Raw genomic sequence first — 22,462 nt, forward strand, 5'->3', positions numbered from 1 at the left:
TGATCATCAAAAGTCCTGCCAAAATTATATGTGATGTAAGGTTTTGTTCATTGGTTCCATTTTCAGCCACAGGGAAATCTTTAAAGTGTCAAAAGTTTTGGTGTTTGTGATTTAAAAATCACTCTTTTTATTTTCATATGATACTTTTTATATTATCTTTTCCACAAAAACACTGATAAGTGGTACGAAACTAGCACTAAGTCAAAACTTGAAAGTACTAGAAATATGCAAATTACGAGTGAAATTTGGAAAAATCTGAAATTAGTGTGGTTTTGAAAGACCCAGATTTTCTGTATTTCTTCACAATAAAATTAACAGCAAATATATAACAACTGTATTGCAAACACAGCTAGTGAATCAACAGAAAGTAGCAGCAGTCTAAAAGTAATTAAGGGAAGCTGACTTGGCCCAGTGGATGGGGCATCCATCTGCCACATGGAGGTCCGTGGTTCAAACCCCGGGCCTCCTTGACCCATGTGGAGCTGGCCCACGCGCAGTGCTGATGCATGTGGGGAGTGGCCTGCCGTGCAGAGGTGTGCCCTGCCGTGCAGAGGTGTGCCCTGTAAGGAGAGCTGCCTGGCGCGAAAGAAGTTCAGCCTACCCAGGAATGGTGCCACACACACGGAGAGCTGACACAGCAAGATGACGCAACAACAAAGAGATACAGATTCCCATGCCGCTGATAACAGAAGTGGACAAAAAGAGGAACATGCAGTGAGTGGGCACAGAGAACAGACAACTGGGGTGGGGGGGGCGGAGAAGGGGAGAGAAATAAATTAAAAAATAAAGAAATAAAGTAAAAAGAGAATCTATTTAAAAAAATAAAATAAAATAAAAGTAATTAATAATTCTAAACTCTGGTATCTTCTGAAAAGCTACAACAAATACCGCACAAAAATATTTCATAACCATCATTCATAGCAGACTGTGTTGGTAAGAAATTAATGCATCATTTATGAAGGAAAATTTGTCAATATCTATCTAAATTATAAATGCACATATAATGTAGTCCAGCAATTCTGTTTAGGAAGTTATCTTCTAAATATGTTCACACAAGTACCAAATTAAATGCCTACTGGGTTACTCATTTCAGCTTTGTTTGTAATACTAAAAAACTGGAAACAATCTAAATATTCATCAAAAGGAGAATGGCTATGTACACTATAGTATGTTCCTACATTGATATATCATGCAAGCGTAAAAAAATAATAGGAAAGATTTTCTGATAAAACATATGGAATGATCTCCAAGATATAGTAAGTAAAAAAAAAAAAAGCAAGGACCACAACAGCATGTATTATATACTATACTAGCATTTGTATTAAAAAGAGTTAAAAAAAAATACTTTCATATATACATATATTTATTTATATGTTATATACACACATATTTATGCATACATACACATGGATATATATATGTGTATATATGTGTATGGTTTATTTGTATATATGTATAAAAATATATTTGCTTATATAAAATATCTCTGGAAGGAGAGACTTGAAACTGAAAACACTAGTTGTCACCAGAGAAGGAACTATATGGCTGGGAGTCAGGGATGAAAAAGAAACATTTCACTATATGATTCATGCAGTTTGAATCATGTGGATCTACTTCTTATTTAATAAATAAGTGAATAAATAAATAAAGTTAAAGGAAGGAAAAATTAATAAAATTCTGAAGAAAAATCACCAAAATTTTCACAATTAAAAGAAAAAACATTTGGTCAAGAAGTCCAATGAAACAAAAGAATTTGAGGTTTTCTTTAATTTCAACATCACAATTGCCTTGAAAGATGAAGCCCATTAAGACAGACAGAGAAAAGGAATCAATGACTATGAAAAAATTAGGGAGAGTAGTGTCATCAAACCATACATTTCATTTATTTATTTTTAAAGCTTTATTTATATCTCAGCCCTGCCCCCCCGCCCTGCCCATTGTTTTGTCCTCACTGTCTGCTCTGTGTCCATTCACTGTGTGTTCTTCTGTGTCTGTCTTCTCTTTAGGAGGCTTTGGGAACCAATTCTGGGACCTTCCAGAGTGGGAGAGAAGTGCTCAATCTCCTGCACCACCTCAGCTTCCTGGTTTGCTACAACTCTTATTGTGTTGTCTGTATCTCTTTTGGTTGTGTCATCTTGTTGCGCCAGCTCTCTGTGCGGGCCAGCGCTCCTACATGGGCCAGCACTCCACACAGACCAGCTTGCCTTCACCACGAGGCCCAGGCATCAAACCCTGGACCTCCTATATAGTAGATGGGAGCCCAATCAGTTGACCCACTTCTGCATCCCAAACAATACATTTTTTTCCTTCTCTATTTTTTTTTAAATGTTTCATTCAAAAAAAATGAGGTCCCCATATACCCCCCATCCCCCTCACCCCACTCCTCCCACATCAACAACCTCTTTCATCATCATGGCATATTCATTGTATTTAGTGAATACATTTTGGAGCACTGCTGCACCACATGGATAGTGGTTTACATTGTAGTTTACACTCTCCCCCAGGCCACCCAGTGGGCCATGGCAGGACATACAACGTTCAGCATCTGTCCCTGCAGTACCACCCAGGACAATTCCAAGTCCTGAAAATGCCCTCACATCATATCTCTTCTTCCCTCTCCCTACCTTCAGCAGATATTGTGGCCACTTTCTCCACATCGATGCTACAATTTCTTCCATTACTAATCACAATAGTTCCATAGTAGAATATTAGTAAGTCTACTCTAATCCATACTCTATTCCTCCATCCTGTGGACTCTGGGATGGTTATGTCCACTCCACCTCTATATTGAGAGGGGGCTTAGATTCCACATGGATGATGGATGCAATTCTCCTGCTTGCAGTGGTGGGCACTCTTGGCTCCCTGGTTGACCTTCTTCACCTCCCTGTTAGCTGGCTAGGGTAAATCCAATAAACCAGATGGTAGGAGTTGCAAGTCTGCTGAGGCACAGGGCCTGGCTGTCACAGGGACAGTCCAGAGATTCAGGTCTCCTGAGTATACACCAACCCCAGTGCCAACCACAGGTCTGGTAAAAGTAACAGAAGAGGCATGTGTAGAAAGGTCATATCTGAGTCCAACTCCATCACACTCAGGAACACAAACTCCAAAGTAGGCAACCAACATGGCACTGAACTCCAGAGCCATCTGCCATGACCGTAGAACCAGTGGGTCTCTGTAGCCCTCAGGAGAATCAGTACCTGGGCTTCTATCTACTTTGGCTGTCTCTGGGACCCTGCCGAGGCATGTATAAGCATCACCCTTCTGATGACCTCCCACCTCTTTTTTGGAGACTCATAGCCATATGAACTCATTTGTTCTTTCCATTTACCCCTTTTATCCAAAGTCATAAAGCAGTTTTTAACTCCTGATATTACATGTAGGCTGAGATATTCTGCTGCTCTGAGTTGACCCTTTTATTCAAGGTCTTTTTCTAGTTACATCATCAGCTGGTGCTTGGTGGTAATACCTTGGCACCAGGGAGGCTCATCCCTGGGAGTCATGTCCCATGCTGTGGGGGAGGTAATGCATTTACATGCTGGGGCTTAGCAACATGGAGGCTCTCATGAGGTAACTCTTAGGCACCATGCAATTCTAGGCCTAGTTCATATTTCAGGCACACAGGTTCATAATCATAGCCATCAGTATTAAGGGCTCATTGTTGGACCATCCATCTTTATTGGTCTTTGCCATTGCAGTTGGGGGATTGTTGGTGTTCCATTGGGGAATGTGATAGAGCTCCCCTGGCTAGGAACTCAGCACTCCCTCAGTTGTCATTTTTAAGTGAAACCATTATGAAAATATCCACGCATTTTATGTACCCTGTGTACATGACATGGAGAACTCCCTCCCAAACATGAGCTCCCTATCAATAACACCCCACACCTGTGTTCCTCCCCTGCCATAGTTGAACCTCTCTGTGGTCCGAAACTCCTTTAAAAATGAAGTCTAATATACTGCCAAGTTCCATTAATAGTAAAACGGAATATAGTGATGGGTTTAAAGGTTAGATATAGACTACTACATACTAATTTAGAAAAATTAAATAAAGTAAAAATAAATTGGGGTATCAAAATATGAAAAAGTTTTGTTTTTGACATTGTGCCTTTCATCACTGCTATAGGTGTTGCCCTGTATGTACAGTGGCAAGGCAATTTCTTCCATTTATTCCTCAGTGTCTACATCCTGTCTTTTTTTTTCTATTAGGTTTGTCTTCACAAAAGTTTTAGATTACAGTAATTCACATATACAATATATGGTACCCCCACATATCCAACATCAAACCCTTTGTCCCTTCCCCAGCAATGATCTTTTTACATGTTTATATTATATTTGCAGCAGCTGATGTACAGATATTGAAACAATAGCTTTCAAACATGGTTCCATTTGGGTTTACATTATGGCTTATATTTTAGACTATAAAATTTTCTAAATTTTTAGTTATCTTATGTTTTACGTTATGGTGTACACTTTAGCCTATAGACTTTTATAAATTTTTGGTGTAATTTAACATGTCCTATATCCATCATTGCATGATCTTGTGGAACACTTCCATTGCCCCACAGTTACACTGATTCCATCTATTCAATACCACTTTCCCCCTCCCCCCAGGGCCCACAGTGACAATCAATCTTCATTACCAGAAGGACCACATTCAGAGATACTTGCAACAATGTTGAGGGCTTGACATGTTCGACTGCCCTAACCCACTGGGAGCCACCAATTCTCTCGAGAGATACAATTCCCTCTGTTTGAGAACATCAGTCCTCCCCAGGATGTAGATATACCTTCACTCTCATTGTATAGGTCTCCACCCAATGATATAACCCACTATGACAAAATGAGCACTAGCACACTTCCTAGAAGCTTGCCCTGTGTCAGATGCTCCCCCCCCCCCCCTTAAGCATCTTAAACAGGTAATCTTCCTTATTATATTTTCTAAAAGTTTTCTCTACATTATAATTTCAATCACATACCTGACAATCTCCTATGTTCAAATGTTCACCCATCCCCCAAGTTCTTGGGCCATTTGACCCTTCCTCCCATCCCCCTCAAGCCCACAAAGCCCCACCCAAAGGTATCCCTATGCCCCCATTTTATCCCTTCCCTGTACAAATACTTACCTCCAGCTTATCATAGATTTCACCCTGTAGGTGTCAGCTTGCAACCTTCCTCTCCCCCAAACTACCTTTAAGCCTATCGTCCAATCTCTAGCTCTCTGAGACAGCCTGGTTTACTTACGTCATATCAGTGAGGTCATGTAGTATTTGTCCTTCAATGCCTGGGTTGCTTCACTTAACATAAGGTTCTCAAGATTCATCCATGTTATCACATGTGTTTGTACTATGTTTGTTCTTATAGCTGGACAGTATTCCATTGTATGAATATACCACGTTTTATTTATCCATTCATCTGTTGTTGGGCATTTGGGTTGATTCCAACTTTTGGCAATAGTGAATAGTGGTGCTATGAACACTGGTGTGCATATATCAGTTTGTGTCCTTGTTTACAGTTCTACTGGGTTTATGCCCAGCAGTGGAATTGCTGGTTCATATGACAACTCTATAGCTAGGCTTTTGAGAAACCACCAAACTGTCCTCCAGAATGGCTGTATCCTTCTGCATTCCCACCAGCAGTGGGTGAGTGTTCCCATTCCTCCACATCCTCTCCAGCACTTGTAGTCTTCTTTTTTTTTCATAGCTGCCAATCTTATGGGAGTAAGATGGTATTTCATTGTAGTTTTGATTTGCATTTCCCTAACAGCTAGTGATTTTGAGCATTTTTTCATGTGCTTTTTAGCCATTTGTATTGCTTCTTTGGAGAAGTGTCTGTACAAATCTTTTTCCCATTTTTTGAATGGGTTGTCTTTTTATTTTCAAGATATCGGAGTTCCTTATATATGCAGGATATGTCTCCTATTAGATATATGATTACCAAATATTTTCTCCCATTGTGTAGGCTCTCTTTTCACTTCCTTGACAAACTCCTTTGAGGTGCAGAAGGCTTTAATTTTGAGGAAGTCCCATTTATCTTTTTGTTCTTTTGCTACTTGTGCTTTGGGTGTGAAGTTCATGAAGCCATTTCCTATTACAGGGTCCTGTAGATGCTTCCCTATACTGCTTTCCAAAGTCTTTATGGTCTTGGCTCTTATATTTAGGTCTTTGATCCATCTTGAGTTGATTTTTGTATAAAGTGTGAGTTGGTAATCCTCTTCCATTCTTTTACATATGGATATCCAGTTCTCCAGGCACCATTTGTTGAAGAAGCCATTTTTTCCCAGTTGAGAGGGTTTGGTGGCCTTATCAAATACCATATGGCTGTACATATGAGGATCTATATCAGAACTCTCAATTTGGTTCCGTTGGTCAGTGTGTCTATCCTTGTGCCAATACCATGCTGTTTTCACTACTGTAGCTTTGTAGTATGTCAAACAATACATTTTTATATGCTCAAAAAACAACTTGACCAATTGACTATGAAACTCTGGTTAACCCATGTTATTCATACATAGAGGAAAGGACTAACCAGTGGTTTCTTCTAGTCCACTTTATAACATAATTTGACAAGATGTCAAAACTATATTTCAGCCTTAATTTTTACTAAGAATAACCTGAAAATATTGCACTGTAGAAATTCTTTTAAGCCATTATGGATAGCTCACCTCTGTTATTACTATGCCATAGTTCATAAAGTATTTTTATAAAAACAACTATACCACCTGTATCTTCATATTTCTATGACTGAATTTTCAAAATGATACAAGTGTAAGACTAAGAAAACACATTGCCTATATGAAAACCTGATATTTAATTGCTTTTTCTCTTTAATCCAATCTAATATTCCTAATGGATATACTCCATATAATGGCATCTTACTCAGTAACAAAAAGATCAGTAGAAATATTTCGTTTGTTTATAATCTGAGGAATTCAAAATCATTTCTCTTTTTAAAAAAGAGTACACATGTCATAAGGAATGGAATGGAAAAGCCACATAAATTGTTAAGCCACAATAGAAGACTCACACAAATGATTGTTTGGATGAGTCATTGTGGGAAAAATAGTGCTTCAAGAGACTATTGGGTGGTAAAGACTGAAAATTCAAGACTGACAAAGAGAAAAAATTCCTTTTACACATTTCTTTTTAGGAACTGACAATTCTGACAATACCAAATATATCCATTTATCACATTATTTACTACTTGAGATGAATTAGGATTTGCTCTCCTTCCAAATGGAAAATGACTAGTTTTCTTAAAAAAGGAATCTGCCCTCAAAATTCTCTTGCAAGACTCAGCTTTTTTTTCCTTTTCTTTCACCTGTTTCCTTCATTGTTTCATTCCAAACATCTAGATAAATTCATATTTTCATTTGACATCCACTCATCACTCAACTGCTGTAAGGGTTTCCATTAACAAAAACAAAAACAAACCAATAAAACAAAAAGTTGGGGTAAAACAAGTCTTACAGAAATCCTACCAAAATGGTGAATGAGCACAGTTGGCTGGAGAAAACTCTGAAATTCCTGGGGAGTTAGAGAACTGCTTTGAAGAAGCATGGGAGTGTAGAGGTTGGGAAGTACATGTGAGAGGTATCATAGCTTTAACTTGGGCTATAAGAATATAAAATATAAAAGGAACTATTAGTGTTTTGCTCTGCTTTTCCTCCATTGCCTGGGACCAATTAGTGCCTACTGTCACACTTCCAATGACCCAAGGTAAATAAGTAACTTCAGATTTAGGGAGCAGAAAATCTTTGTGCAGATGAAGAGCTGAAAGAAGCAGGTGAGGCCAGGACAGTTAACAAGGAGGTGAGGATGGACAACCACCATACCAGGGACCCAAGAGAGTCTACAATTGCAAGCAAGAGAGTTCCATCCATCAGCCATATGGGATCAAAGCCCCCTCTCAATTAGAGGTAGAGTAGGCATCACAATCCCAGAATCCTCAGGATTGGGGAGCAAAATATGGAATAGAGTAGCCTTACTGGTATTCTAGAATAGGCATTGTGATTTTAACATGGAAGAAACTGGAATTGCTGAAGGCAGGGAGAGGGAAAAAGAGGTATAATATGGGGGCATTTTAGGACCTTGGAATTGTCCTGAATGACATTGCAAAGACAGATACACAGCACATTATATATCTTGCCATAACCTACAGAATGGAGTGGGAGAGAGTATAAACTACAAGGTAAACTATAATCCATGCTGAGTGGCAATGCTTCAAAATGTATTCATCAATTGTAATGAATGTACCACACTAATGAAGGAAGTTGTTAATGTGGGAAAAGGGGGAGGTGTGGGGAGTGGGGCATATGAGAATCCCCCATATTTTTTAATGTGACATTTTATGTAATCTATTAATCTTTTAAAAATAAATAAAAATATATTAAAAATAAAAAATAAAAAGCAGGTGAGGGCCTAGAGTCAGGTAGGTAACCAGCCAGGGTGGTGGCTGCAGAGGTAGTGCAGCAGTGGTGCCAGGAGCAGCAACCCACAGGGAGTGTGAGGTGCAGGGAGACACTAACTGTGTCTTTTCAAGAAAGTGAAAAGATAGCTCACAGAATGGGAGAAAACATTTACAAATCATATATCTAATAAGAGTATAGTATCCAGAATATATATAGAACTTGTAAAGTTCAACAACAAGAAAATAACTCAATTTAAAAATGAGCAAAAGATATAAATATATTTTTCATAAAAATGATATACAAATGACTAATAAGCACATGAAAGGATGCCCACTAGTTATTAGGAAAATGCAAATCAAAATCACAGTGAGATACCATCTCACACATACTAGGATGGCTATAGTAAAAAGATAGACATTAACAAGGGGTGGAGAGGATATGGAAAAACTGGAACTTTCAGGCATTGTTAGTAAGAATGTAAACTGGTAGGGATACTTTGAAAAATAGTCTGGCAGTTCCCAAAAAAGTTGAATATATGACCCAGCAATTTCACTGCCAGGTATATGATCAAGAGAACTGAAAACATATATTCACACAAAAACTTGTACATGAATGTGTATAGCAGCATTTTTCATAACAGTGAAAAAGGGGAAACAACCCAATGTCCATCAATTGATGAATGGATAAACAAAATGTGGTATATCCGTATCCATATATGATTTGATGCTGGGTGGACCCCATAAAATCATGTCCTTAGAACTAATCCTTACTGTGGGTACTAACCTATTGTAGGTGGGACTTCTTGATTAGATTACTTCGGTTAAGGGCCTTTGATTAGGTTAGTTCAGTAGAGTGTGACCTAGGGCAGGTCTTAATCTTCTTACTGGCAGCCTATCTTTTGGGAGAAAAGCATTGCCTAATGAAGCCTTGATTTTGACATTTTTATGGCCTCAGAAATGTAAGCTTTTAAGTTAATGAACCCCCATTGTAAAAGTCAACCCATTTCTAATATATTGCTTTCAGCAGTATTTAGCAAACAGAAACAGAATATAATGCAGCCATTAAAAGGAATACTCCATTCAATCATGGTTCCTGGTCTGAGCTGATAACACATGAGTTCTTATATGTTAGCTCCTGACCACGGGACTGGCTCATTTCTTTAGCTGAACTCCAATAGCTGCTGATTCTTCCTAGGAAGAAACATGTTGTTTCTTGCCTAATGTAACTGCACAAATTCCTGATTTTCTCTGAGTTTATTCATTACATCCATGAGTGCTGGATAGCCTTCTACATACCTCCAGAGATGGACAGCTCAATCCTGCTTGCCATACCATGTGTTCCAAGTCCCCACCAAAGTACAAGGGCAATGTTTGTCTTCATAAATCTTTGGCAAGCCCTCTTGACAATTTTGTTGTATGCATCTAGGCAATTCGGTTTAACATCGTGAAACTGCAATTTATACAGACTGTTCGTTTCCTTTTTGGGTAGGATATTGGAGTGAGCCTGTTTTCTTGGATCAATTTGCCAGACAAATAAGGATTTTAACCAGCTGTCTTAACGTCTGTTAGTGGAAGACATCAATTTTTGGGGTGCGAGCAGGAGGCTGCAGGTGGCGGCTCACCAGCCAAGGCCACTCTAAGGGTGCATAGCACTCTCGCTGTCATCTTGTTCTGGCTCTTCAGCTGCCACCACCAAGGCACTGTTGCTGATGCCACTGCCGCCAAAGTCAGTTTTTGAAGGAATTTTATAGGCTTAGATACATCTACAAAATTGATAAACACCTGAAAATTAACGAGCTATATGTCCAATTTAAATTTGGACTAGAACCATAAAATAAACCCAAGTGAAATAGAGAGCTGAATAATACTCCATTTTACATATATACCACATTTTATCTGTTCATTGTTTGATGGGCCCTTGTGTTGCTTCCATCTTTGGACAATTGGGAATAATGCAGCTGTGCACATCAGTGTGAAAATATCTGTTCAAGCCCTTGCTTTCAGTTCTTTTGGGTATATAGCTAGTAGTGAGATTATTGGGTTATGTGGTAGGTAGTTCAATACAGAGCTTTCTGAGGAACTGCTACACCATTCCACAGCAGTTGCACCATTAAAAATTTTTTTTTAAAGATTTACTTTTTATTTACTTTATTTTTCTTTACTTATCCCCCCTTCTCTCAGATGGTTCTCTTGTCTGTCTGCTCATTGTTTGTTTGCTTTCCCCAGGTGGCATCAGGAATTGAACCCAGGACCTCTCACATGAGAGATGAGTACCCAATGGACTGTGCCACATCTGCTCCCCATGGGCTGCGGTATCTGCTGGCTTGTAGCCTCTGCTTGTTGTGGCAGGGGTGGTGTCTAGCTGTTGCAGGAGGAGGTGGCATTTGTTTGTCTTCTTGTAGGAGGCATCGTAACCCGAATGTGGGACATCCCATGTGGTAGGCAGGTGCGCCCAAGTGATTGAGCTACATCTGCTTCCCACAACTGTACCATTTTATTTTGCCAGCAGCAATGAGCAGGTGTTACAGTTTCTCTACACCCTCTCATACACTTGTAATTTTCCATTTTCATTTTTATTTTTATTTTTTTAAAGATTTATTTTTATTTATTTCTCTCCCCTCCCCCCAACCCGAGTTGTCTGTTCTCTGTGTCCATTTGCTGTGTATTCTTCTGTGTCTGCTTCTATTCTTGTCTGTGGCACCAAGAATCTTTGTCTCTTTTTGTTGCATCATCTTGCTGTGTCAGCTCTCCATGTGTGTGGCACCACTCCTGGGCAGGCTGCTCTTTCTTTCACGCTGGGCAGCTCTCCTTATGGGGCACACTCCTTGTGCATGGGGCTCCCCTACACAGGGGACACCCCGCATGGCACGGCACTCCTTGTGTGCATCAGCACTGCACGTGGGCCAGCTCCACATGGGTCAAGGAGGCCCTGGGTTTGAACCTTGGACCTCCCATGTGGTAGGCGGACACTCTATCCATTGAGCCAAGTCTGATTCCCTAATTTTCCATTTTTAAATAGCAGCCATTCTAATGGGTATGAAATGTATCTCATTGTGATTTGATTTGCATTTCCCTGATGGCTAATAATGTTGAGCATCTTTTCATGTACTTTCTGGCCATTTGTACATCTTCTTTGGAGAGATGGCTATATGATAAATAAACTAGACCTAACAGATATATACAGAACATTGCACCATAAAACATCAGGAAATACATTCTTCTCAAATGCACATAGATCATTTTCCATGATAGATCACATGTCAGTTCACAAAACAAATCTCAATAAACTTAAAAAGATTGAAATTACACAAAGCATCTTTTCTGGCCATAATGGAATGAAGGTAGAAATTAATAAGAGGCAGAGAACTATAAAATCCACAAATACATGGAAATTAAATAACACTTATACAATGGGTGAAAGAGAATATTGCAAGGGAAATTAGTAAATATTTTGAGATGAATGAAAACATAACATATCAAAATTTATGGGATGTGGCAAAGGTAGTGTGGAGAGGGAAGTTTATAGACCTAAATGCATAAATTAAAAAAGAAGAAAGAGCTAAAATCAAAACCCAACTGCACACCTAGAGTAACTAGAGAAAGAACAGCAAACTAATCCCAGAACAAGCCAAAGGAAATAAATATCAAAGATTAGAGGAGAAATTAATGAATTGAGAATTTAAAAAAACAATAGAATTAACAAAACCAAAAGTTAGTTCTTTGAAAATATCAGTAGCATTGATAAACCCTTAGCTAGACTTTAAAAAAAGAGATGACACAAATAAATAACATCAGAAATGAGAGGAAGGACATTTTCTATGACCCCACAGAAATAAAAAAGGATCATAAGAGGAGACCATGAACAACAGTGTCCTGGTTTGAGTCTTTTGTGGACCTCAGAAAATTATGTTCTTACGCTAACCCATTCCTGTGCATGTAAGCCTATTGTATGTGGGACCTTTTGGTTAGATTCAGTTACAGGACCTTTTGATTAGATTGGTCACTTAAGGGCCTTTGATTAGATTGCAGAACCCAAAGCAGTTCCTAATCCTTTTACTGTATCTTACATAAATTGAGGATTGAAAGCAGAGGCATACAGAGAAAGAGAACTGCCATTTATTACCCTGCCATGTGAAAGAGGACTCCAGGATCACCTACAGCTGCAGAAAGACAAAGAAACTCCCATTGAGTTTGAGAGACAGGCCAGAGGCTAGAATCAGTGAAACAGCCTGAAGCAGAAGATACAAGTTATAGCTTGATCACCCACAGCTGAGCTTGGAGAGAAAGTGAGCCTGGAAGAGAAAGCAAAGACCACCTGCCCTTTTGCTTTTTCACATGGCAGAAATTCAGGATCACCAGCAGTCAACCTTTAGTTAGACAGCATCTCTGATGATGCCTTGTTTTGGATATTTTCACAACCTTGGAACTAATAAATTCCCATTTAAAAAGCCAGCCCATTTCTGGTACTTTGCATCAGCAGCCTGTTGCAAAATAAAGTAGAAATTGGTAACAAAAGAGTGGTATGCTGCTGTTTGCAAATACCAAAAATGTTGCAATAGTTTTATAAATAGGTAAAGGAAGATTCCAGAAGAATTGTGAGATGTTTAATAGTAAAGGCCTAAATTGCTTTGAAGAGACTGTTGGGAGAAATATGGAGGCTAAAGGTACTTCTGATGAGGCTGTAGAAGGAAATGATGGGGAAGCAGATGTGGCCCAACTGATAGAGCATCTGTCTACCATATGGAGGGTCCAGGGTTTGATCCCCAGGGCCTCCTGACCAGTGTGGTAAGCTGGCCCATGCACAGTGCTGCCACACATGAGGAGTGCCATGCCACTCAGGGGCACCCCCACATAAGGGCGCCCCACGTGCAAGGTGTGCACCCCACAAGTAGAGCTGCCGCATGTGAAGAAAATGCAGCCCACCCAGGAGTGGCGCCGCACACATGGAGAGCTGACGCAGCAAGAAGACACAACAAAAATGAGACACAGATTCCCAGTGCCACCTGATAATGCAAGCAGACACAGAAGAACACACAGTGAAAGGACACAGAGAGCAGACAACAGGGGGGAAGGGGAGAGAAACAAATAAAATAAATCTTTTTTTTTTTAAAAAAAGAAGGAAATGATTAATGTATCATGGAAACTGGAGGAAAGGTGATCTTCATTTTAAAGTTGCATAGAACCTGGCAAAATTGACTCCTGTTGTTAGACAGAAGGCAGAATCTGAAAGTGACAAGCTTGGACACTTAGCTGATGAGATTGAGACCCCTGTAAACTACATGCTAAGCCAACATGCTTTTTTGCTAGATCTGCATAAACAAAACCACAGCCAGTCTGTACTAAAATGGACAGAAAAGGAAAAGATTGAAGGAAAAACAACTTCAAGGCAAAATCATGGAAGCTGAGGTCTAGACCTGTGAAACTTCTTGGACCAAGAGAAGGACCCACTCATGTGTACGGAAAGGGTAAGTTTGCTCCGGCATTTGAAGAGGATAGGCCTTGCGCTCAGTTGATCAGGGAGAGTTCTGCCATTCCAGGTTCTGAGAGGGTGGAGCACATTCCCCAGAGGTTGGGGAGAGTTAGACTGCCATCCCACTATTTTGAGGGTATTGGGCCTATGCCCCAGAGAACGGGAAGAGTATGGCTTTGATCCCAGTGTTCTTGAAGGGTGAGGCCTAGTTTACCTGTCACCTAAATATTTTATGAAGGTGGAACTAAGAAGATGGCAGCCGGAAAAGCCCTTGGAAAGGTTGGATCTCCTGCTATGTGAGGCCCCAAGGAGAAGAAACGATTGTTCTACTGAGGACTCTCCAACTTTGAAATCTAATGGAGTGTGACCTGCAGATTTTCAGAACTATTTGGGACACAGGATCCTGTTTTCCTTCCAATTTCTCCCTATGGAAATGGAAATGTTTGTTATATACAAATGTCCCTCCTTTGTATGTTGGAAACAGATAACAGGTCTACAGCCAGAGAGGAGTTTTGCCCAAGACAGACTGGATGCCTGTAACTGATTTTGATGGGATTTTGTACTTAGCATTGTTACTGAAATGATTTAAGACTTTTGAAATTTTGTGATGGAATGAATGTGTTTTGCATATGGAAAGAACGTGTATTTGGGGGGTTCAGAGGGTGGAATGTCTTGGTTTGAGTCTTTTGTGGATTCCAGAAAATTATGTTCATAAACTAACCCATTCCTGTGCATGTAAGCCTATTATATGTGGGATCTTTTGGTTAGATTGAATTAAGGAACTTTTTGATTAGATTGTTTCACTTAAAGGCCCCTGGGTGTGTCCTAATCTTTTTACTGGAGTCTAATATAAACTGAGGACTGAAAGCAGAAAAACACAGAGAAAGAGAACTCCATTTTTTACCCTGCCATGTGAGAGAGGACTCCAGGATCGCCTACAGCTGCAGAAAGACAGAGAAACCCCAAAAGGATGAGAGAAAGGCTAGAGACTAGAATCAGCAGATCAGTCCAAAGCTAAGGAATATGCCTGATTAACCACAGGTGAGCTTGGGGAGAAAGTGAGCCTGGAGGAGAAAGCAGAGACCAGCCACCACTTTGTCTTGTCACGTGGCATGAGTCCAGGATTGCCAACAGCCAACCTTTGGTGAGACAGAATCTCTGATGACGCCTTGATTTGGACATTTTCAGAGCCTTACCCTAATAAATTCCCTTTGTAACAGCCAACCCATTTCTGGCATTTTGCATCAGCAGCCTGTGACAAACTAAACAAAAAGTATGACAGCAAATTAGACAATGTAGATGAAATGAACAAATACCTAAAAACAGATATACTACCTACACTGACTCTAGAAGAAATAGAAGACCTCAACAGCCTAATTATAACTAAAGAGATTGAATCAGTCATCAAAAAACCTCCCAACAAAGAAACACCTCGGACCAGATGGCTCCACAAGGGAATTCTACCAAAAATTCCAAGAAGGATTAACTCCAATTCTGCACGAACTCTTAAATAAAATTGAAGAGGAAGGAACACTCCCTAACTCATTCCACGAGGCCAACTTCACCCTTATATCAAAGACAGATAAAGATACCAAAGAAAACTATAGACCATTATCTCTTATGAATATAGAAACAAAATTCCTTTTAAAAAGTGCCAGCAAACCAAATCCAACAGCATATTAAAAGAATTATACACTGTGATCAAGTGGGATTTATCCCAGGAAGCAAAGGTAGTTCAACATTTTAAAAAGCAATGTAATACACTACATTAACAAAATGAAGGGGGAAAAAAACACATGATCATCTCAATTGATGCAGGGAAGTCATTTGGCAAACTATTGCATCATTTCTTGAAAAACACTTAGAAAAATAGGAATAGAAGGTAACATTTTGAATTTTATGAATCCCAGAAAAGATTATGTTTTTTTCAACTAATCCATTCCTGTGGGTGTGGAGCCCTTTGATTGTATTAGATTCAATTAAGGGATCTTTGATAATACCACCTAATTATAGGTGCTTTAGGGCTTTTGATTACATTAGTGAGGGGTGAGCCAGGTTGCATTTCTGTCTCTTGCTGCATCTTATATAAACTGAAAACATAAAGAGAGCAAGATGGGACACAGAAAAGGTAGCTCTGCCATTATGATTGAGCCATGAGAGAGGGAGGACTCCAGGCTCACCTACAGCTGCAGAAAGACAGACAAGCCTTAAGAGGCCCAAGAAGATGAGGCCCAGAGAGAGGTGCCTTATGGCCTACAACTGAGCTTGAGAAGAAAGTAGAAAGAGAATGGCAGACACACTATCTTACATCACCATGTGACAGGATTCCAGGGTCTGCTAGCAGTCAGCTATTGGTGAGAAAGCATCTCTGATGATGCCGTGATTTGGACTTTTCACAGACTCGGAACCATAAACTTTTTCCTAATAAATCCCCATTATAAAAGCCAAGACATTTCTGGTGTATTGAAATAGCAACCTGTGGCTAACTAATACAGAAGAAAACTTCCTCAACATGATAAAGAATACATATGAAAACTCCACAGGTAACATCAAACTCAATGGTGAAAGACTGAAAGCTCTCCCTCTAAGATCTGGAAAAAGACAAGGATGCCCTTTGACATCAGTGTTATTCAACACTGTACTTCAAGTTCTAGCTAGAGAAATTAGGTAAGAAATATAAATAAAAGGCATCCAAATTGTGAATAAAGAAGTAAATCTTTCACTATTTGCAGATGATATGATCCTATATATAGAAAACCCTGAAGGATCTTCAACAGAACTCCTAGAGCCAATAAATTCAGCAAAGTAATAGAGTAGAAGATCAATACCCCAAAATCAGTAGGGTTTCTATAGTCTCATAATGGACAATCTGAGGAGGAAATTAAGAACAAAATTCCATTTAAAATAACAACTAAAAGAGTCAAATATCTAGGAATAAATTTAACCAAAATTTAAAGGTTTTGTACACAAAAAAACTACAAAATATTGCTAAAGGAAATCAAACAACTAAGAAATGGAAATTCATTTCATGTTCATACATTGGAAGACTAAATATCATTAAGCTGTCAATTCTATCCAAAATGACTTATAGATTCAATGAAATCCCAATCAAAATTCTAACAGCTACTTTGCAGAAATGGAAAAGTCAATTATCAAATTTATTTGGAAGAGTAAGAATGAAGTTAGAGGACTTATATGTCCTGACTTTAAAGCATATCACAAACCTAAAGTTGTCAAAACAGCATGGAATCGGCGCAAGGATAGGTATATAGACCAATGGAATTGAATTGAGAGTTCAGAAATAGACCCTCACATCTATCAATTGATTTTTTTAATTTAAAAAAAATTTATTGAAATATATCACTCATACATAAACATACATAAACAACAAGTGTATAATGGTTGTGAACTTACAAACCAAACATATATAACATCAAACAAACATATATAACAGCTCACCCTGCCACCAGTCACTTGCATTGTTTTTCAACTTTTTACCTAATAATTAAAGAGCATTGTTAAATATTACTACTAAACAAAACAGTTTTCCCCTAACCAATCCGATTGCTATTATCTTTATATCATTTATATTTGAACATACATAAACAATTAAGTGTATAGTAAAAGTTATGAACTTACAAAGCAAATATGCATAATATCATACAGGGGGTCTATACATCAACCCTCCACCAACACCTTGCATTGTCATGAGACATTTGTTACAAACTATGAAAGAACACTGTCAAAATATTATTATTAATCATAGTCCTTATCTTACATTTAGTGTGTTTTTCCCCAACACACCCTATTATTATTTTTTAAATATTTTTTTTATGTCAGAAGTTGTAAACTTATAAAACAATCATGCACATGTGCAGAATTCCCAAACAACACCCTTCCATCAACACACCACAATGTGGTGTGTCATTTGCTACAGATAAAATAATATCATCTGATTGTTACCATGTCCATAGTGTACATCTGGCTCACATTTTCCATCCTGCCTCAACATCAACACAGTACATCTTTTGCATAGATGCAAGAATATTATATTATTACTACTAACCACAGTCCATGGGTCCCTCCAGCTGTATTTTTCCCATGCTTCTCCATATTCCCATCACCCTGCAGTAGTGATATACATTTGCTTTAGCTAACAAAGGATACTCTTACATCTGTACCATCAATCACAGTTCTCAACCACCTCTTGGTTTACTATGCTAAGCAGTTCCTAAATTATTCTCAAGCATTCTGTCAATTGGCATTTACATAACTAGACTACCATTTTCAGTTATATCCCCATTTATAAACTAGCTGTTACTCACTGTGTGTTACCATCCACTCTATACATTTCCACAATTTTACAGTAAAGCTAATGAAAACTTCTATATACATTAAATATCAGTAGTCCACTCAGTCCTTCTCTTATCTCCTTTAAGAATCCACCACCTACCACCAGGTCTTGAAGGTATTTTCCAATAATTTCTTCTAGAAGTTTTACGGTTCTTGCTTTTATTTTTAGTTTTTTGATACATTTTAAGTTAGTTTTTGGATAAGGTGTGATATAGGGGTCCTCTTTCCTTCTTTCAGCTATGGATGTCCAATTTTTTAGCACCATTTGTTGAATGGATTGTTCTGCCCAAGCTGTGTGAGTTTGACAGGCTAGTCAAAAATCACTTGACCATACCTGTGAGGGTCTGTTTCTGAACCATTGTGGTTCCATTGGTCTACTGTGTCTGTTTTTAGGCCAGTACCATATTGCTTTTACCACTATAGGTAGGTAATATGATTTAAAGTCTGGAGATGAGCGTTCACGTTTCCTTTTGATGATGTTTCTGGCTATGCAGGACTCCTTACCCTTCCAAATAAATTTAATGATCATTTTTCCAATTTTTCTTTAATGCTGGTGGAATTTTTATCAGGATTGCATTCAATCTGTGTATCAATTTGACTAGAATTGACATCTTAATGATATTTAGTCTTCCAATCCATGCGCATGGAATGTTCTTCCAGTTAATTAGCTTTTTTGATTTCTTTTAACATTGAGTTGCAGTTTTCTGAACATAAGTGCTTTACATCATTGGTTAAGTTTATTCCTATTTGAGTTTTATCTGTCATATTTTATTTTCACCACTCTTTCTGACACTTTCAGTTACTTTTATTGATATAATTTTCATTTCTAGACTCTCTTCCAGGCCCTTCTCTCCTGTCTTTTCAGGCTCTAGCACACCCTTTAGTATTTCCTGAAAATCTGGTCTCTTGCTTAGAAATTCTCAGTTCCTGTTTATCTGTGAATATTCTAATTTCGCCCTCATTTTTGAAAGACAGTCTTGCTGGATATAAGATTCTTGGCTGGAAGTTTTTCTCTTGTCATATCTTAAATATATCAGACCACTGTCTTCTTGCCTCCATGGTTTCTGGTGAGAAATCAGCACTTACTCTTATTGGGTATCCCTTATATGTTATGCATTGCTTTTCTCTTGCTGCTTTCAGAATTCTCCCTTTGTCTTTGGCCTTTGACATTCTGATAAGTATGTGTCTTGGAGTTGGTCTGTTTGGGTTTTTTTGGATGTGAGTACGTTGTGCTTCTTGGACAGGGATATCTATGTCCTTCAATAGGGTTGGGAAATTTTCTACCACTATTTCTTTAAATATTTCTTCTGCCCCCTTTCCCCTCTCTTCTCCTTCTGGGACATCCATGACATGTACGTTTGCACATCTTTTGCTGTCATTTAGTTCCCTGAGACCTTGTTCACTTATTTCCATTCTTTTCTTCATCAGTTCTTTTGAAGGTCATTTCTTCAAGCTCACCAATCCTTTCTTCTGCCTCCTCAAATCTGCTATTATATGATTCCAATGTTTTTTAAATTTCATTGATTGCACCTTTTATTTCCATAAGATCTGCTATTTTTCTATGTATGCTTTCAAATTCTTCTTCGTGCTCACCCAATGTCTTCTTAATGTCCTTAATTTCTTTAGCCATCTCATTGAATTTATTAAGATTTGTTTGAACATCTATAATTAGTTGTCTCAACTCCTTGATGTCATCTGGAGGCTTATCTTGTTCCTTTAACTGGGCCACAGCTTCCTCTTTCTTGGTGTGGATTGTAATTTTTTGTTGGTGTCTTCACATCTGGCTTACTAGAGTATTTATTCTGGGTGCAGTTTTTCTCTTCAGTTTAGGGCTTCCTATCATTTCTCCCTTGCTTGTTGTGCAGTAGGAGCCAAGTATGTAGTTGGTGCTGTAAGCTGTGGAGGCTCAAGCTGCCCTCATTGCACCAGGGACAAATGAAGCTTCTTCCAATTTTTCCCTTTGCCAGGGGTAGGGATAGAGTCACAGCTATGTGGAATAATCCAAGTGTTGGCCTAGACTGTAGTTGCCCAGAGAGAGTGATGAAGCTTCACATCCCTTTCTCCCCTGCCTGGGGCAGGGATGGAGCTGCAGGTGTGGGCAACAATCTATGCAGTGCAGGTCTAAGATGACCGCAGTTGCCCTGGTAGACTTCTGATTTTCAATCTATGGCAGCCAAAGTTACCTGAAGTTACCTACATAGGCTGGTGAGGGGTTCCTCAGCCTCCTCCCCACCAGAGGTGGGGCTGAAGCCTAGGCAGGCTGCAGGCTGATCTGTGTGAAAGAAACTGGTTCCTGCCAACACTGAGAATTTCAGTCAGCCCGGCTTCCCCTCAGGCTGGGGGTGGAGTCAAAATGGTAGCTACTGGCCTCTTTCAGACTTGGGCTGGTTCACGCCCCCCTGTTCTCAGGGTTATCTCCTAGCCAGCCAAGTCTACCAATTAGTAGCCAAATCAGCAGTCAACCATCTCCTCCTCCCCTATTTCTGGGAAATGGAGCTTCCAATTCCTGTCACAGAACAGCTCCTGGGGCGGCTCGTGCTGCCAAAGTAGGATAATCACCAGCCTCCGCGCTTGGCCAGTAATTTCCTGGAGAGGCTGATGCAGGTCCCCACAGCTTCCTCCCTGCTGGAGGTGGCACTGGGGCCTAGGCTAGGCCTGCAATATGATCTTGATGGGAAGAAGCCAGTCCCCACCAGCACTGTGATTTTCAGTCCACCCCGCTTCCCCACATGCCAGGCATGGAGTTAAAATGGCAGCTCCTGGCTTCTTTCTGACTTGGACAGGCTCAAGCTTTAGCTGTTCTCAGGATTATACTGTACCCAGCGAATTTCCTCATCAATAGCTGAAATTGGTGCCCAACCCTCTCTTCCTCCCCCATTTTGGGGAAGTGGAGCTTTCAATGCCAGCTGTGGAACAGTTCCCGAGGCAGCTGTGCCTCCAGTGGAGGATGGGCACAGGCCTCCGAGGCATGGAGTGCTTTACTTATGAGTCTTCTCAGCAGAAGGGCAGTCTCCTCCTTCCACTCCTTCAAAGACGTTGCAAGATGCTCTTCTGGTCTCCTGGAGCCCCCAAACAGGTACTTCGGCTAGCTCCAGAGAGCTCTGGGTATTTGCTAACTGCCCTGTAGCAGGAGCTGACTCTAGGAGCTCCTTACTCCACCGCCATCTTGCTGGTTGTCCCTATCAGTTGATTTTTGACAAGGCTTCCAAATTCACCCAATTGGGAAAGAATAGTCTCGTCAAAAAAATGGAAACAGACTTGGCCCAGTGGTTAGGGCGTCCGTCTACCACATGGAAGGTCCGCGGTTCAAACCCCGGGCCTCCTTGAGCTGTGTGGAGCTGGCCCATGTGCAGTGCTGATGCGCGCAAGGAGTGCCGCCCCACGCAGGGGTGTCCCCCGCGTAGGGGAGCCCCACGCACAAGGAGTGCGCCCCGTAAGGAGAGCCGCCCAGTGCGAAAGAAAGTGCAGCCTGCCCAGGAATGGCGCCACCCACACTTCCCATGCCGCTGACGACAACAGAAGCGGACAAAGAAACAAGACGCAGCAAATAGACACAGAGAACAGACAACCGGGGGAGGGGGGGAATTAAATAAAAATAAATAAATCTTTAAAAAAAAAAATGGTGCTTTGAGAACTGGATATCCATATGCAAAAGAATGAAGGAGCACCCCTATCTCACACCATATACAAAAATTAACTCAAAACAGATCAAAGACCTAAGTATAAGAACCAGGACTATGAAACTCCTAGAAGAAAATGTAAGGAAGCATCTTCAGGATCTTGTGTTAGGCAATGGTTTCTTAGACTTTACACCTAAAACATAAGCAACCTAGACAAATGGGACCTCTTCAAATATTAAAAACTTGTACATCAAAAGACTCTGAATGGAAACATAAAGGCAACCTACTCAATGGGAGAAAATATTTGGAAACCACATATCCAATTAGGGTTTAATACTCAGAATATATAAAGAAGTCCTACAATACAACAATAAAAAGACAACTCAATTAAAAAATGTGCAAAATACCTGAACAGACATTTTTCAAAGAGGATATTTAAATGGCTAAAAAGCACATGAAAAGATGCTTAACATCACTATTAGGAAAATGCAAATCAAAACCACAATGAAATATCATTTCATACCCACTAGAATGGTTACAATGTTTTAAATAAGAAAACAACATGTGTTGGAGAGGATGTTGAGAAATAAACACACATTCATTCTGGTCGCAATGT

At 39.6% G+C, this 22,462-nt stretch overlaps 1 protein-coding gene and 1 pseudogene across 3 annotated transcripts in view; both read right to left on the bottom strand.

Annotated features, from left to right (window-relative positions):
• Window positions 1-22,462, bottom strand: part of CFAP91 (cilia and flagella associated protein 91) — a 115,613-nt gene that overhangs the window by 47,082 nt on the left and 46,069 nt on the right. The window lies entirely within an intron of this gene.
• On the bottom strand, window positions 7,471-10,068 carry LOC139438785 (protein NipSnap homolog 2 pseudogene; annotated as a pseudogene).

The sequence above is a fragment of the Dasypus novemcinctus genome, chromosome 4, assembly GCF_030445035.2.
Source record: "Dasypus novemcinctus isolate mDasNov1 chromosome 4, mDasNov1.1.hap2, whole genome shotgun sequence".
NCBI classification, from domain to species: Eukaryota; Metazoa; Chordata; class Mammalia; order Cingulata; family Dasypodidae; genus Dasypus; species Dasypus novemcinctus.